Here is a 16,213-nt window from a genome sequence, read left to right on the forward strand (position 1 = left end):
ATTAAAAAATTTTAGTAAAACTCCTAACTAACATTATTTATAGCCTAATTATTTCCTGAGAATGGAGAGAGACTTTGTGCTTTTTGAAAAGTATTATTGCTAAGGTACACACATATACTGCTAGAATAAATATTGAACAAATACTGATGTAGAAAGATTCAACACCAATTTTGATATTGAATCCTGGGGAAGTATATCAACTGTAACCTACAAAGTTTGTAAAATAAACTGAGGACAATTCTTCCTATGCATAATCATTTATGCATGGTTTTGGTAAAACCATTTGCTAGGTGATGATTTAGTGATAGGGAAAGCAGCATCTCCAGCAGTGCCAATTGTGGTAGGATTGGGTGTTCTAGTATAATCCTAGATTAATGGTCCTCATAACCATTGTAATTAATTCGGCCTTTGGTAGTTTTATTAATGTAGTTCATTTTGGGATCGAGTAGATTTAGCCATGAACTAACATATAAAGAGGCCACCAAACAAACACATTAATTATGAGAAAAAATGAAACAATATAACATAAACAATATGATATAATATCTTCACATGCCTTCAAGTTTTTCAAAAAGCAAATTGATGGTGTTTGTAAACCCAGATGGAATATTGAAACTTTTGGTGCACACGGATTAGTGATGAATAGATTTATTTCCACATTCATTTTTTTCATTCATCCTGTGGATGTATTGGGTATCCAGATGTGTGCAAGAGCTTGTCCTGATTACTGTGGATACAATGGAAGGTGTCTCTGCCAATACACCCATCCATCAGCTGCTTTTTCATTTCTAGCCTGTATTACATTATGCCTATGTATCTAACAACATGGCATAACTAGGGAGGTTTCCCCAGACATAGTTTCAGTCCATTATGAAACAGCCCAGCTTCTCTATCTGTTTATAAACAGGGACTAGTATTGACATTTTACTCTAAGGAAGTCATGGGGTATTGATTAGTGTAAGTGAACAGACACTCAAAACAAGTACAGATCACTGGTGCTCATTATTGAAATCACCTACATTTTAGAACTGTTTATATTGTAGATAAGAAAGCAAAATAAAAAAGAAAGAGGGGGGAAGGAAGGAAGGGGGAAGGAGCAGAAGGAAGGAAGGAAGGAAGGAAGGAAGGAAGGAAGGAAGGAAGGAAGGAAGGAAGGAAGGAAGGAAGGAAGGGGAAGCAGTAATTTTGATACGTTTATTAGAACAATAAGTCATTTTGACTCTTGTTAATTTCCTACATTTTTAAAATACCACCTTTGAACACCTTTGTTAAGTAGGTTTTGTATTTATTATAAATAATTTTTTCCAAAAATTTCTAATTAATAATGTTTTTGAATTTCCAGGCAAAACTTTTGTTTGTTATACTAGTGTTTTAATTATTTTAACATAGCTTCTAATACAACATGTGCCCAGTCTCCCTCTGAATCTCCTTTATTTCTTAATTTGTGAATTTACAGTTTTCAAGGGGACAATTTAACTCAAAAATCATACTTTAAAATTTTTTTTAATGTTTATTATTTGAGAGAGAGAGACAGACAGAGAGCAAGCAGGGGAGGGGCAAGAGAGGGGGAGACACAGAATCAGAAGCAGGCTCCAGGCTCTGAGCTGCCAGCACCTGAGCCTGATGCGGGGCTCGAACCCACAGACTGGGAGATCATGACCTGAGCTGAAGTCGGCTGCTTAACTGACCGAGCCACCCAGGTGCCCTTCAAAAATCATACTTTTAAAATATTCATATACATATGAATATTCATAACTTCCTTTATGTATCATTTCCTTACTTTTACCACATAATTTCATTTTGAAATATCACATTATGGCTTTGGGAAAATAAAATCTTTTGTTTAATCTAGAGGCCATGCAAAAAGTAAGCTTATAATGGCTCCTTTCCCCTTTTTATTGAAATTACTTGTTTTCTAATCAGATGTGATCTCAAGTATCAAGTATATCTTTATGTATATTCTTATTTTAGTGAAATTGATGAAAAGAAATCTATTTATTGTTTGTTATTATTCATCCTACATTTTTTTAGGTTATGATACAAATACCTTTGTATTAAAATTAAACTGAAGTTGCCATAGAGGTATTTGGAAGTCATCAAATAATAGATACCAAGCATTAGTACCAAATTTCTCTAGATACGAGAAAATAAGTGATGACTGGTAACACATATCATTTTGTGTGTGTGAATGTGTGTGTGTGTGTGTGTGTGTGTGTGTGTCCATGTCCATGCCCTGACACCAATGGATATACTCTGCCAAAGTGTTTCCCTACCAGTTTTATTATGAGTTCAGTTCTCTACCCAAATCTAGCAGCAGAAAATTCTTCAGAAACAAAGGTGCCAGTGCAATGCTTTGAACTTTCATTATTTTATTGAAAACTCTAAATCTCATTTTTTTCACTTGCCTGTCTAGATATCTAACAAAAAGTGAGAGTTTATAGCAGCAGAGAAGTGGCTGAGTAGGCAATGACAAGGGAGGTTAAAATAAATAGATTTCCCATACAAGATCTGGAGCTGTCAACACTGTCAGTCTGTACTCATGATAAGCACACCATTTTAAACCTTTGGCAGCACTTTTCCCAGCCTTCTCAGACTTTGTTTAATCTCACAGTGCTTCATATAGCTCAGTCTGTCTGCAGCAGCATGCAACAAGTACAGTGACTGTTTCAACCCTAAAAATATTGGAGATATTGCTGCCCTACTATCATAGAAATTCAAGTGATCCTGTACCCCAAGGGACCTCACATGGAGACTCCCTCAGGGTCCAATACTTATCCCCTTTGATGTTTAGTATAATGTTTAAAATGTGGAAATAATTTGTGCAATGTATGCTCTTCAGCTGCCAGTACATGTGACATTTTATTTGTTTTAATTCTCCTTGTGACAGTAAATTCAATTTTGAGGATTCAGTCTTTTCAGCTTATCCTCTCTAGTTCTCAAAACCTAAAAATACAATATATCTTTGTGTAAGTTTTCCCAGAAATAGACCTCAAGACAAGGGTTTGAGTGCAAGAATCTATTTGGAATGTTTACTAATGACTGAGAAAGAGTAAGAAAATAAGACCATCTAAAGGAAGGCAGCAAATAAAATCTGAGTTTGAAAGCCAGATTTGGGAACTGTCTCCACAGGGAAACTATGGGAAATGGAAAAGAAAATGTTTCTTAGAGTTATCACACTTATAAAAGAGATAATTGGAGGATTTGTATATCATCTCCAGCAGGACATTGAATGAAGGCTGCTCTCAGTGCTCTGTAATTGCCTTCAGAGAAAGCCTTCAGGCAAAAAGATGCAGATCCTGGGAGTGAGAAGTCCTTAGTGAATACTGAAAATGTAAGGCTTGAGCATGGCTGGGGTTTTAGCTGTATCCGGTATTCTTGATCTTCACATTTTAAAATCCCCACCCAATCATCTTTACCTTTTAAATATATAAACAATCCATCACCTTCAATACCTACACTGCTGCACCAAGTCTCCATCATTTATTAGTAGGATGAAATAACTTGTTTGGAATGGGTTCAAAAGTAAATTGGAGGGAAATAAAAATAAGGTAACCAGTGAGACCACCCTTTCTTTAATTTTATAGTGAAGAAAAGCAGTGATTTAGAGTGGTGACTTCAGGAATTGAAAAAACCTGGTATATGTTTTACAAATGAGGAAAATTACATCATATTGGTATAATAATGAGAATTATCTAATATGATGAGAAAATAATGATGCCAAAGAAAAAGAGATGATTTATTGAAGGCATAATTATAACACTGGTGGAAGATTTGCTTTTGTTAGTTTGGATCATTAATACAGAATAGCATAAAAGAAGGCAGAATTTTTGATCACAGATTGAGGTAAATGAGTTGTAATTGACTGAGTGGTGGTAAAATGAAGTGTGGATCTTTTGGGATTCATCTTCTTAGGATTCTTCTGCTTCCTGGATTTGGAAGTCTGTTTCTTTCCCAGGTTAGGGGCATTTTCAACCACTATTTCTTCAGTTACGTTTTCTGCTCCTTTCTCTCTGTCTTCTCCTGAGACCCCTATAATACAAATATTATCCTGCTTAATGTTGTCTTATATAGGTCCTTTTTTTTTCTTTTTACTTTTCTGTTTTTGTGAGTTCCACTGCCTTGTTTTCAAAATCATGGATCCTTTCTTCTGTTTCATCTTGTCTGCTATTGAACTTCTGTAGTGTCTGTTTTAGTTCAATTAGTGTGTTCTTCAGCTGTATGATGTCTTTTTCTTTTTGGCAATTTCTTATGTTTTCTATCTATTTGTTGAAGTTCTCACCCTTTTTCGTTTTCAAGTGAGATGCTGTAAGGGCTCATCTCTCTGTTGCAGGTGCCAGGGGTTAGGATGCTGATATGTGCACAAACCCCTCACTCCTTATAGAGAACCTCTGGATTTGTGAGACCTCATCCAATTGTAGGTTGCTGTGCCAAGGGTGGGATTTTTGGTGAGACTGAGTCTTTGCTTCTCTTACCCATCTCAGTGTGGCTCCTTTATTTTTTATTATGTAGGAGCTGTTCAACTAGTTTCTGGGTCTTTTTGAGAGACATTTTTTTTTATATAAGTAGCTTTAGGTTTGATGTGTCTGTGGGTGGAGAGAATTCAGTTTCTCTTCATACCACCATCTTGCACCACCACCCAAAAGATTGTATTTCTCTAATGTTAACACTGCCGTAGTTCTTTTATAACACTTAAAACCAGCCCCACATTCTAGTTTCTCTGATTGTTTAAAAAAATTCTCCCTGCGGGACGCCTGGGTGGCTCAGTCGGTTGAGCGTCCGACTTCAGCTCAGGTCACGATCTCACGGTTCGTGAGTTCGAGCCCCGCGTCAGGCTCTGGGCTGATGGCTCAGAGCCTGGAGCCTGCTTCCGATTCTGTGTCTCCCTCTCTCTCTGCCCCTCCCCATTCATGCTCTGTCTCTCTCTGTCTCAAAAATAAATAAACATTTAAAAAAAATTTAAAAAAAATTCTCCCTGTACTCCTTTTATTATTTTTGAGAGACAGAGACAGAGTGCGAGCAGAGAGAGGTGCAGAGAGAGAGGGAGACCCAGAATCTGAAACAGGCTCCAGGCGAGCCCCATGCAGGACTCTAACTCACAAACTGAGATCATGACCTGAGCTGAAGTCAGGTGCTCAACTGGCTGAGCCACCTAGGCTCCCTGTCCTGGCATTCTTGTTTTGTTCTAATCAGAATATAAATGATGTCCTTGCATTTCACTTGGTAATATGTTAATTGAGTCACTTTTATTTAAAAGAATAAAACTCTCTGGTCCTGTTTAGTGGATGGAACTAAGAAATACTACTTATTGTTTATGTCTAAGTGATTTCTTCCTTAATATTACACAGTTTTCACTTAACTGTAATTTATATCTGTGTCTATTATACTTACATTATATGTTTTGGTTCCTTAAAAATATTGACACAATTGCTTATTTGTTTCATCTTAAAAAACAATGACAGTGACTTTGAAATAACAATACCAATTGTACAGCTAGACAATTACATAAAGTTTAAGATATCTTTGTGATTCCTTTTGTCTTTAGAGTAAATCTCATTAGAAACATTGAATTAGAAAGTTGGTCTTAAAGTCACTTGAAAAATACCTTTTTCTGCATGGTCATGCCACAAATTGATACAAAATTAGGATAATTTGTTTCAGTTTGATTTCACATAGGGGGTACTGAATATTCTCTTCATAGTTATAATAGTGTGTTTTTTCCGTGACAGATAGCACCTACATAATACCAACTTTAAAAATTACATAAAAGAAATCTCATTTCCACCACTAGTTCCTCTAATACGTACTCTCTTTCTGCCCGTGAGCAGCAGCTTTATTTGCAGTTACTTTTTCCTCGTACACTTTCTTTATTTTTTATTATTTTTACTTTTTTTAATGTTTTTATTTTATTTTTGAGACAGAGAGAGACAGAGCATGAGCAGGGGAGGGGCAGAGAGAGAGGGAGACACAGAATCCAAATACTCTCCATTTTATTGTAGTTTTGCCCTCCCACAAGCAAAGTATGCTGTTTATAGACTCATTAACAGAGTATGTTGCCCAACTTTTAAATTTTTTTGTCATTTGGGTGTGTAAGAAATTATATGTCAGTGCAATTTTAATTTGTATTTTTAAAAAATATTTTAATGACTACTGCATTTTATTATCGGGAATTTATCTGTTCCAACCCTTTGTTAGCTTTTCTGTTACATTGTTGATCTTATTTTTCTTCATTTTTGGTTGACCTATTAGATTGTGATGTAAGTTGATACCAGTCTGCAATTTATTTTTCACTTAGCTTATGGTAGTTTTCTTCATGCTGTTTTTCCCCTGTAGTGAAATTTATTAAGGTACTTTTCTAATTACATCTGGGTTTTGTGTTAGAGTTTTAGAACTTTTCTTCAGTATCCAACTACAAATGAATTTAAACATGCTTTCACTATTACTTACATTTAAAATTTTCGTATTTCAATTGGAATTTTTAATTGTTTAGAGTGTGCAGAACAGATTCAGTTTTATCATTTCAAGAGTATATATAGATATCAAATTATCTCAATACCAATTTTCAAAAGGCTTTTTCACACTTATTTAATATGTTACCTTTGTGTTTGCTATGTTTCCATAGTTACTCCATAATGATTCTGGAATTTCTTTTTTTACATTGATCTTTCCACCTATTTCTATACCACAATGTTGTTCTGATTATAGAGGTTTTACAAATTTTTGAGTTTTTTTCTTTTTCTTTTTTTTCTTTTTTTTAGAGAGAGAGAATGAGTGGGGGAGAGGGGCAGAGGGAAGGAGATAGAATCCATGCTCAGCATGGAGCCTTGCAGAGGGCTCGATCCCATGACTGGAAGACCATGACCTGAGCCAAAAGCAAGAGCCTGATGCTCACCCGATTGAGCCACCCAGGCACCCCTATAAATTTTGTTTTTAGTTTATTTATTTTGAGAGAGAGAGAGAGAGAGAGAGAGAGAGAGAGTGTGTGTGTGTGTGTCTGTCTGTCTGTAGGTGCGCATGAGCAGGAGAGGGGCAGAGAGAGAGAAGTAGGGAATGAATCCAAAGCAGGCCCCACTCTGTCAGCATAGAGCCCCATGTGGGCTCTATCTTGCAAATGGTGAGATCGTGACCTGAGACAAGATCAAGAGACAGACACTTAATTGACTGAGCCACCCAGGTACCCCCCTTATAAAATGTTTTAATAACTGACTGGTAATACTAATTCCAGAATATTTTTTATAGCTACTTATTATTTGTATTCTTGTACAGACTTTATATTTTTATTGTCTAGATCTATAGGTAAAAATGTCACTTTTATTAGCATAATGGTACATGTATTAAATTAGAGCAAAACTAAGTATCAATGTGTCCTAGAGTATCAAAAATATAGCTTTTCTCTCCATTTTTTAATGTCTTTTTTGGTAAATTTCTGACTGGTTTATATTATTTTTCATATAGTTTTTGCATAAGTTATAATAGGTTTATGACAAGATATTTTATTTTACTTTATTCTATATACATCTGGCCTCATCTTATTGTATATCTAGCTTGTTTTAGATTTTATTATATATATGCTTAGATAAAATCTGTACATTTATATATACATCTATATATTTATATGTTTATTGTCTATTATATATATAAATCAATATGCAGCTATATATAAATCAATATGCAGCTGTTTTTGTGTTTTAGTTTTACATGCCCCTATTTAATGAGTTACTTGATTTTGTGAAATTAGTTTTCAATTATCTCCTTCAGGATTTTCAGATATATAGACATATATGAAAATAGAGACAGATTTACCACTGTTTTTCTAATTTTTAACCCTATAGTTTTTACTCGTGTCTAATTATTTTGACAAGTGACACCAATATTTGCTAAATAATGAGATTATTGGCATTCAAGATTTGTTCCTGATTTTATCAAATTAAATATGACACTGAATTTTGAGTGTCAATATCTTTTTGTGTTTATCACTTTTCACTTCTGTCTGTCATCTATTGTCTTTCTATCTAATCATCATGATACAGAAGTACATACCTAATTTCTAGATGTTTTTATCAGAAATACTTGTTCTCGGGGCACCTGGGTGGCTCAGTTGGTTAAGTGTCTGACTTCAGCTCAGGTCATGATCTCACAGTTTGTGAGTTCAAGCCCCACATCAGGCTGTGTGCTGACAGCTCAGAGCCTGGAACCTGCTTCGGATTATGTTTCTCCCTCTCTCTCTCCTCCTCCCCTGCTCACACTATGTCTCTCTCTCAAAAATAAATTAAGATTAAAAAAACATTTAAAAAAAAAGAAATACTTGTTCTCATTATACATTTCCTTTTAGGCATTGAAGGGGATAATCCAGATTTTTTTCTTTAGATTTCTATTATGTATGATGAATTGTATTAATAGTTACTATCTATTGAAACTTTCTTACATTCCTTTAGTAAATTTCCTCTAGCAGAGTTAGAAATTCTTCTAGAATTGAACTGAACTTACTTTCTCTTTCAGTTCTTTTGATTTTCTGTCCTAAGAGTTAAAACTATTTTGTGCACTTTAAATAACCACTACTCAGAATACTGTAAAATATATAATAGGTACTCATTAAGTTAGTTTTCTCTTTCTTACTTTCTTTTTTTTTTAACGTTTATTTATTTTTGAGACAGAGAGAGACAGAGCATGGACAGGGAAGGGGCAGAAAGAGAGGGAGACACAGAATCGGAAACAGGCTCCAGTCTCTGAGCTGTCAGCACAGAGCCCAACACGGGGCTGGAACTCACAGACCGTGAGATCATGACCTGAGCCGAAGTCGGACGCTTAACCGACCAAGCCACCCAAGCGCCCCTCTTTCTTGTTTTCATAAGTAATACTTGTCAGCTCTTCAATGCTAGCTTTAGTTCAAAGGATATTAATTATTATTGCTGAAAACTTACTATTACTGAAATATTATTTTTTTAATTATTGTTGAAAATTATTATTATTGAAATAGTATTATTAAACTTATTTCATTTAAAATAACTATTTCATTTAAAATAAAGCAAACCAGTTAGTTTAAAATTACAAACTTTGTTGGGCAATACATTTTGTAAAATAATGGTTGAATTAATAAAAAAAAAATTAAAGTCTTTTCTTGAGGCTAATCTCTTCAGTTTTTTCAGCCTATTTCTTACCTACCACTAATGCTCTAGTCTGGAACTCAGATGTGATTTAGTTTTTCCCTCCTTGCATGTCCAGCATTTCTGTCTCTCATTCTTTTCTTACACAAGTTTGTAAATTGTAAGCATTCTTCTTCACAAGCTTGCTTACTTATTTGTGTAAGAATGAACGGTACATTTTTATCAAATGTCTTAAAACTTTTGGCAAGAAAATTATGTTGTTTGGGTTTTTTTTGATACATTAATGGTATTGATTTTATTTCAAACTTTTCAAATATTAAATATATTTTAAGCTTGATGTGGTTCTGGATCAGGCATAAGAACTGGTTTATGGTGAATTTCTTTATGTCCCATTGAATTACACTTGTTAGCATTTTATTCACATTTAATATCAATATTTATAAATAATATAAATCTACTCCTTTTTGCTTCTATTTTTTACATTATTTTCATATGTAAGTAATATTTTTTGCTTCTATTTTCAAGTTATTTTCATGGAATTAAAATATATTTGATTCTAGATAATTTGAGGGAGTTCAATAATAGCAGTAAAAACATTTAGAAACTTCTAATAGTTAGACAGTGATAAATATTATTTTTGTTTGCTTTTTTTGAATATTTATACATTTAGCTTTCACCATGTGCATGTATACAATTATACTTCAAGGCAGGCAGTAGAATGATAAATTCTGTAGGAAAGGCTTTGGATAGAAATTGACTGAGTACAAGGCTACTTAACATCTAGGGAAAGAATCTCACAAGTTGTGCTGTTTGATCAACAATCTGAATGATAAAAGTTGGAATGGTTGAGAAACAGAAATTTAATCAATGTAACTGGAGCTATGAAAGAGAAAGACTATAGAAAATATATATTCAGATCAGACCATGGAGGGTCTAAATGCTGCAGTGAGGGGTTTACATTTTTCCTCCCTAAACCTAATACTAACCTCTTACCATATCTGAAATCTCAACTGTAATTTGGACCCCATTTATTTTGGTTCAGTAAACATTAAAATTCTTTATTTAATAAGGTCAACATGAACATGACTCTTTGGACACTTAAATGTATTTTGTGGCATTCTGTTTTCAAGTGAAAACTAAATAAATCAGGCACTACGTTTTGAAATTTTCACAAGGAGATTATTACCTTGCTCTCCGGCTTAATCTTTACATTTTAACCATGCCTTATTTGCTGGTGCTTCATTCCTATACCCCAACACACCTTGTACTTCCTTTGATACAATTTGTTGATCAGCAAAGCCTGTACCTTCATGATTTCTTTCCAAACATTTAGGGTTTTTTAGAGGGCTTAAAAACATTGGCAGTAACCTTTAACAAGAGTCCCAAGATAAACAAAAGGAAAAGGATATTCTCTCTTCAGCAAATGGTGTTGGTAAAACTGGGTATCAGCATGTTAAAGAGTGAAATTAGACCCTTATCTTACACCACATGCATAATCAACCCAGTATGGATTAAAATGGATTAAAGACTTAAACATAAGACTTGAAACTGTAAAACTAGAGGAAAGTATAGGGAAGAGCTTCTTTGCCTTGGCCTTAGCAATGATTTATTGAGTATGACACCAAAGACTTACGCAACAAAAGCAAAGTTAGATAAGTGGAACTCTGCCAAACTAAAAAGCTTCTGCACAAGAAGGGAATATCAACAGAATGGAAAGACAACCTACAAAATGGGAGAAAATATTTGCAAACCGTATATCTGATTAGGGGTTAATATCCAAATATGTAATAAACTTCTACAACCCAATAGCAAAAAAAAAAAAAAATCCAATTAAAAAAGGGGCAAAATGCTTGAATAGGCATTTCTCCAAAGAGGATATTTAAATGGCCAGAGGTATATGAAAAGATTTCCAACATTGATAACCATCAGGTAAATGCAAATCAAAACCACAGTGACACATGACCTCACATCTGTTAGGATAGCTATTATCAAGAAGAAGAAGGAAGAGATGGGTGGAGAAGGAGGAGGTGGAGGAGGATGAAGAGAAAGAGAAAATAAGTGTTGACAAGGATGTGGAGAAATTGGACTCTTGTACACTGTTGATGGGAATGTAGAAGATTCAGCTGCTATGAAAAAGTATAGAGGTTACTCAAAACATTAAAAGTGAAACTACCATATTATCCAGCAGTCCTACTTTTGGGTATATACAAAATAATTGAAATCAGAATCTTGAAGAGATATTTGCACTCTCATGTTTATAGCAGCATTATTCACAGTAGCCCAAGACATTGAAAACAACTAAATGCCCATTCACAAATGAATGGATAAAGAAAATTTGGTATATACATAAAATGGAATATTATTCAGACTTACAAAAAAAGGAAATCCTGTCATATGCAACAGCATGGATGAACGTAGAAGGCCTATGCTAAGTGAATTGAGTTGCCATAAAAGACAGGTACTGCATGATTCCACTTATATAAGGTAGCTGAAAGAATCAAAATTATGGAAGCAGTCAGTAGAATGTTGGTTGCCAGGAACTGGGGAGAATTAGAAATGGGGAGTTGTTGTTCCACAGTTATAAAGTTTTAGCTATACATGATGAATAAGTTCTAGAGACCTCCTGTAGCACAATGTGTATACCATTAACATAATTAAAATTTAGTATTGTACACACAGAAATTTGTTCAGAGGAACAATCTCCTGTAAAGTGTTCTTATCACAAAAAAAAAAAAAATGACAGGGCCAGAGGAAATTTTTGAAGGTGATGGATATGCTTACTACCTTGATTGTGGTGATGGTTTCACTAGTGTATGCATGTCTCCAAACTCATCAAATTGTATACATTAAATATGTCCAGTTTTTGTATATTAATTATACCTCAAAAGAGCTATTTAAAAACAAAACAGTAATTTGACAAAATACAGCATCTTTCTTGATAAAAACCCTCAAGAAAAGAGGGATAGAAGGAACATACCTCAATATCATAAAGGCCATATATGAAAAATCCACAGCTAATATCATCCTACATGGGGAAAAACTGAAAACTTTCCCCCTAGGGTGAGGAACATGACAGGGATGTCCACTCTCACCACTGTTACTCAACATAGTGTTGGAAGTCCTGGCCTTAGCAATCAGGCAACAAACAGAAATAAAAGGCATCCAAATCAGCAAGGAGGAAGTCAGATTTTCACTCTTCATAAACATCATACTCTACATGGAAAACCCAAAATATTCCACCAAAAAACTGCTAGAACGGATCCATGAATTCAGCAAAGTCACAGGATATAAAATCAATGTACAGAAATGGGTTGTATTTCTATACACCAATAATGAAGCAGCAGAAAGAGAAATCAAGGAATCAATCCCATTTACAATTGCACCAAAACCCATAAAATACCTAGGAATAAACCTAATGAAGAGGTAAATGATCTATACACTGAAAACTATAGAAAGATTATGAGAGAAATTGAAGAGGACACAAATAAATGGAAAAGCATTCCATGCTCATGGATTGGAAGAACAAATATTTTTAAAAATATAGACAAATATTGTCGGTACTACCCAAAGCCATCTACATGTTCAATGCAATCCCTATCAAAATAACACCAACATTCTTCATAGAGCTAGAACAAACAATTCTAACGTTTCTATGGAACCACAAAAAGACCCCAAATAGCCAAAGTAATGTTGAAAACCAAAGCTGGAGGCATCAAGCTGTATTACAAAGCTGTAATCATCAAGACAGTATGGTATTGGTACACAAACAGACACATAGACCAATGGAGCAGAATAGAGAACCCAGAAAGGGACTCACAGACATATGGCCAACTAATCTTTGACAAAGCATGAAAGAATATCCAGTGGAATAAAGACTGTCTCTTCAGCAAGTGGTGTTGAGAAAACTGGATGGTGACATGCAGAAGAATGAACCGGGACCACTTTCTTACACCATACACAAAAATAAACTCAAAATGGATGAAAGACCTAAATGTAAGACAGGAAGTCATCAAAATCTTAGAGGAGAAACCAGACAACAATCTCTTTGACCTCGGCTGCTGCAACTTCTTACTTGACATGTCTGTGAGGGCAAGAGAAACAAAAGCAAAAATAAACTATTGGGAATTCATCAAGATAAAAAGATTCTTCTGCACAGTGAAGGAAACAATCAGCAAAACTAAAAGGCAACTGATGGAATGGGAGAAGATATTTGCAAATGACATGTCAGATAAAGGGTTAGTATCCAAAATCTATAAAGAACATATCACACTAATGCCTAAAAAACAAATAATCCGGTGAAGAAATGGGCAAAAGACATAAAAAGACAATTTTCAAAAGAGGACACCCAGATGGCTAATAGGCTTATGAAAAGATGCTCAACATTACTCATCATCAGGGAGGTACAAATCAAAACCACAATGAGATACCACCTCACACCTTTTCAGAATGGCTAAAATTAATACTCAGGAAACAATAGATGTTGGCATGCATGCAGAGAAAGAGGAATCCTTTTGCACTGCTAGTGGGAATGCAAACTGGTGCAGCCACTTTGGAAAATAGTATGGAGGTTCCTCAAAACATTAAACATAGAATTAACTTAGAATGTAACAATTGTACTACTAGGTATTTATGCAAAGGATACAAAAATGCTGATTCCAAGGGCACATGCACCCCAATGTTTTAGCTGCTCTATCTATAATAGCCAAACTATGGAAAAAGCCCAAATGTCCATTGACCAATGAGTAAAGAAGTGGTATACACATACAATGGAATATTACTTGGTGAATCTTGCCATTTGCAACAACGTGAATGGAATTAGAGTGTGTTATTCTAAGTGAAGTAAGTCAGTCAGAGAATGACAAATATATTATTTCATTCATATGCGGAATTTAAGAAATAAAACAGAGAGGGGAAGGGAAGAAATTAGATAAAAACAGAGAGGGAGACAAACCAGAAGAGACTCTTAAATACAGAGAACAAATTGAGGGTTGCTGGACGGGCATGGTTGGGGGCCTGAGCAAAATGGATGACAGGCATTAAGGAGGGTACTTGTTGACATGAGCACTAGGTGTTATATGTAAGTGATGAAATGTAAATCACCAAATTCCATTCCTGAAATAATTATTACAATATATGTTAACTTAGATTTAAATTTTAAAAATAATTAAAAATAAAATAAAACTACATAAAAAACAAAGCAAAACAAAAATTGGCCAAATGGATAAAAGTAAGTAATTTATGAACATCCATTATTACTTCTGTGGTAAACTTTAGGTCTAGTAACCTCTCAATATAAAGAACAGTGATTTTCCAAGTGAATTTATTGAGTACAAAACCATGTATTGGAGATTCTATCTATCTATCCATCTATCTATCTATCTATCTACCTATCATCTATCTATCTATATCTATCTCTACCTACTACCTACCTACCTACATATCTATCTATCTATCTATCTATCTATCATCTATCTATGTATCATCTACCTACCTGTTTACCTATCTATCTTTATGTATTTATACAAATAAAAGGATCTCTGCATTTCAACAAAATATACCGCTAGGTTCGGGGAACTCAATGTAATTCAAAAAGATCGAACCATGTTGCAGCATGCAGCTTCATCCCTCTTTGTCACTCTGTGTCTCTTGCAGATCACGTTTTGTTCATTTTCAAGATTAACTATTTACTTGATGTGCCATGCCTGATGGCAGGTTTAAGTCTTTCTTCTACCTGTTTTGTTTTGTTTTGTTTTGTTTTGTTTTGTTTTCTTGCTATGTGTCATCATCTGACAAACTCCTAATCAATCATTAGAAATTAGTTCAAATGTAGCATTCAGAGGGAATCTTTCCCACGTTATACATAGATATGGTCTTTCCTTCCTTTGCCTATCTATTGTTTACATTAATATTATAACTCTTTGTCCTTTTACCTCTTTTTTATGAATGTGAACCCCTCAAGGACTGAAATGACACTAACTTCATTTTTATTTCCCTTTTTATAAATGACAACAGAGGGGCACCTGGGTGGATCAGTTGGTTAAGCATCTAAGCCGACTCCATTTTGGCTTAGGCAAGGAGCCTGCTTAGGGTTCTCTCTCTCCCTCTCTGTCTGCCCGTCCCCTGTTCACACTCTCTCACTCTCTTTCAAAATAAATATTTTTTTAAAAGAAATGACAACAGAAATATATGTATATACACACACGTGCACAAATGAGCTATATGATACTTCAGAATGAAGGTAAGAACTGTACATTCTCTCTACATAACATATTTCTCTGTCCAAGTGCTCTTTGTTCTGTCATTCTCTTATTCTTATAGTTTTCAGACATTTGTATATATTTGAATTATCTGCAGACCTTTTAAAAATGGCTATTTAAACTTGAAGGATTAAATTGTGTATTTGAACCAGGCACCCTAGGTCATTGTGATGCAAGCAATGAATAGATAACACTTTGAGAAGCACATTCAGGCTAACTAAACATTTTCATATATGTGCAACCCCACTGAAGTACAATGTGAAATAGGTCATGCACGTTAAACCAAGACAGTGTCAGATTAATTTAGACTACATTTTTAATGAAGGTTTTATGGCAATGCTTTTGCACCACTAGGTGTCATTGTTAATGTCTCATTCATTTTGTGATAAATGATATGTGAAGTTTTCCTTCTTTTCATATATAGACTTCAAATTCATGAAAGTGAATAATTAATTCTATAATTCTGCACAAAACAGACAAAATCTTTCCTCATACATATATACTTTCCTGTGGTCTTTTATTTTTCCAATAAGCCTCAAATTCCTTTGTTCCTCTTTATTGTCAATAAAAGGCAAGTGAGCTCTGATACCCCTGAAACCAAATATGTCAAGATAGGGAACTGTGACTAGAGCTGATGCTGTCTACCTCTGTGACATATCAAGTGAAAGCCTTTCTGTCTATCGATCTACACATTTAGACGGCTTAGACAAGCATGCTATTTTAGCAAGAAACAATACAAAAAGCAGGAAAAAAAAATCTTCATTGTATCTAAGCCTCAGGCTTCCTTGGGCTTGAGCCTGAGGGAATTTCATTCTTCTTCATAGGATGCAATTGTTGTCTGAGCTGAAATTACCA

This window comes from Acinonyx jubatus, chromosome A1 (assembly GCF_027475565.1).
Source record: "Acinonyx jubatus isolate Ajub_Pintada_27869175 chromosome A1, VMU_Ajub_asm_v1.0, whole genome shotgun sequence".
In the NCBI taxonomy this organism is placed as follows: Eukaryota; Metazoa; Chordata; class Mammalia; order Carnivora; family Felidae; genus Acinonyx; species Acinonyx jubatus.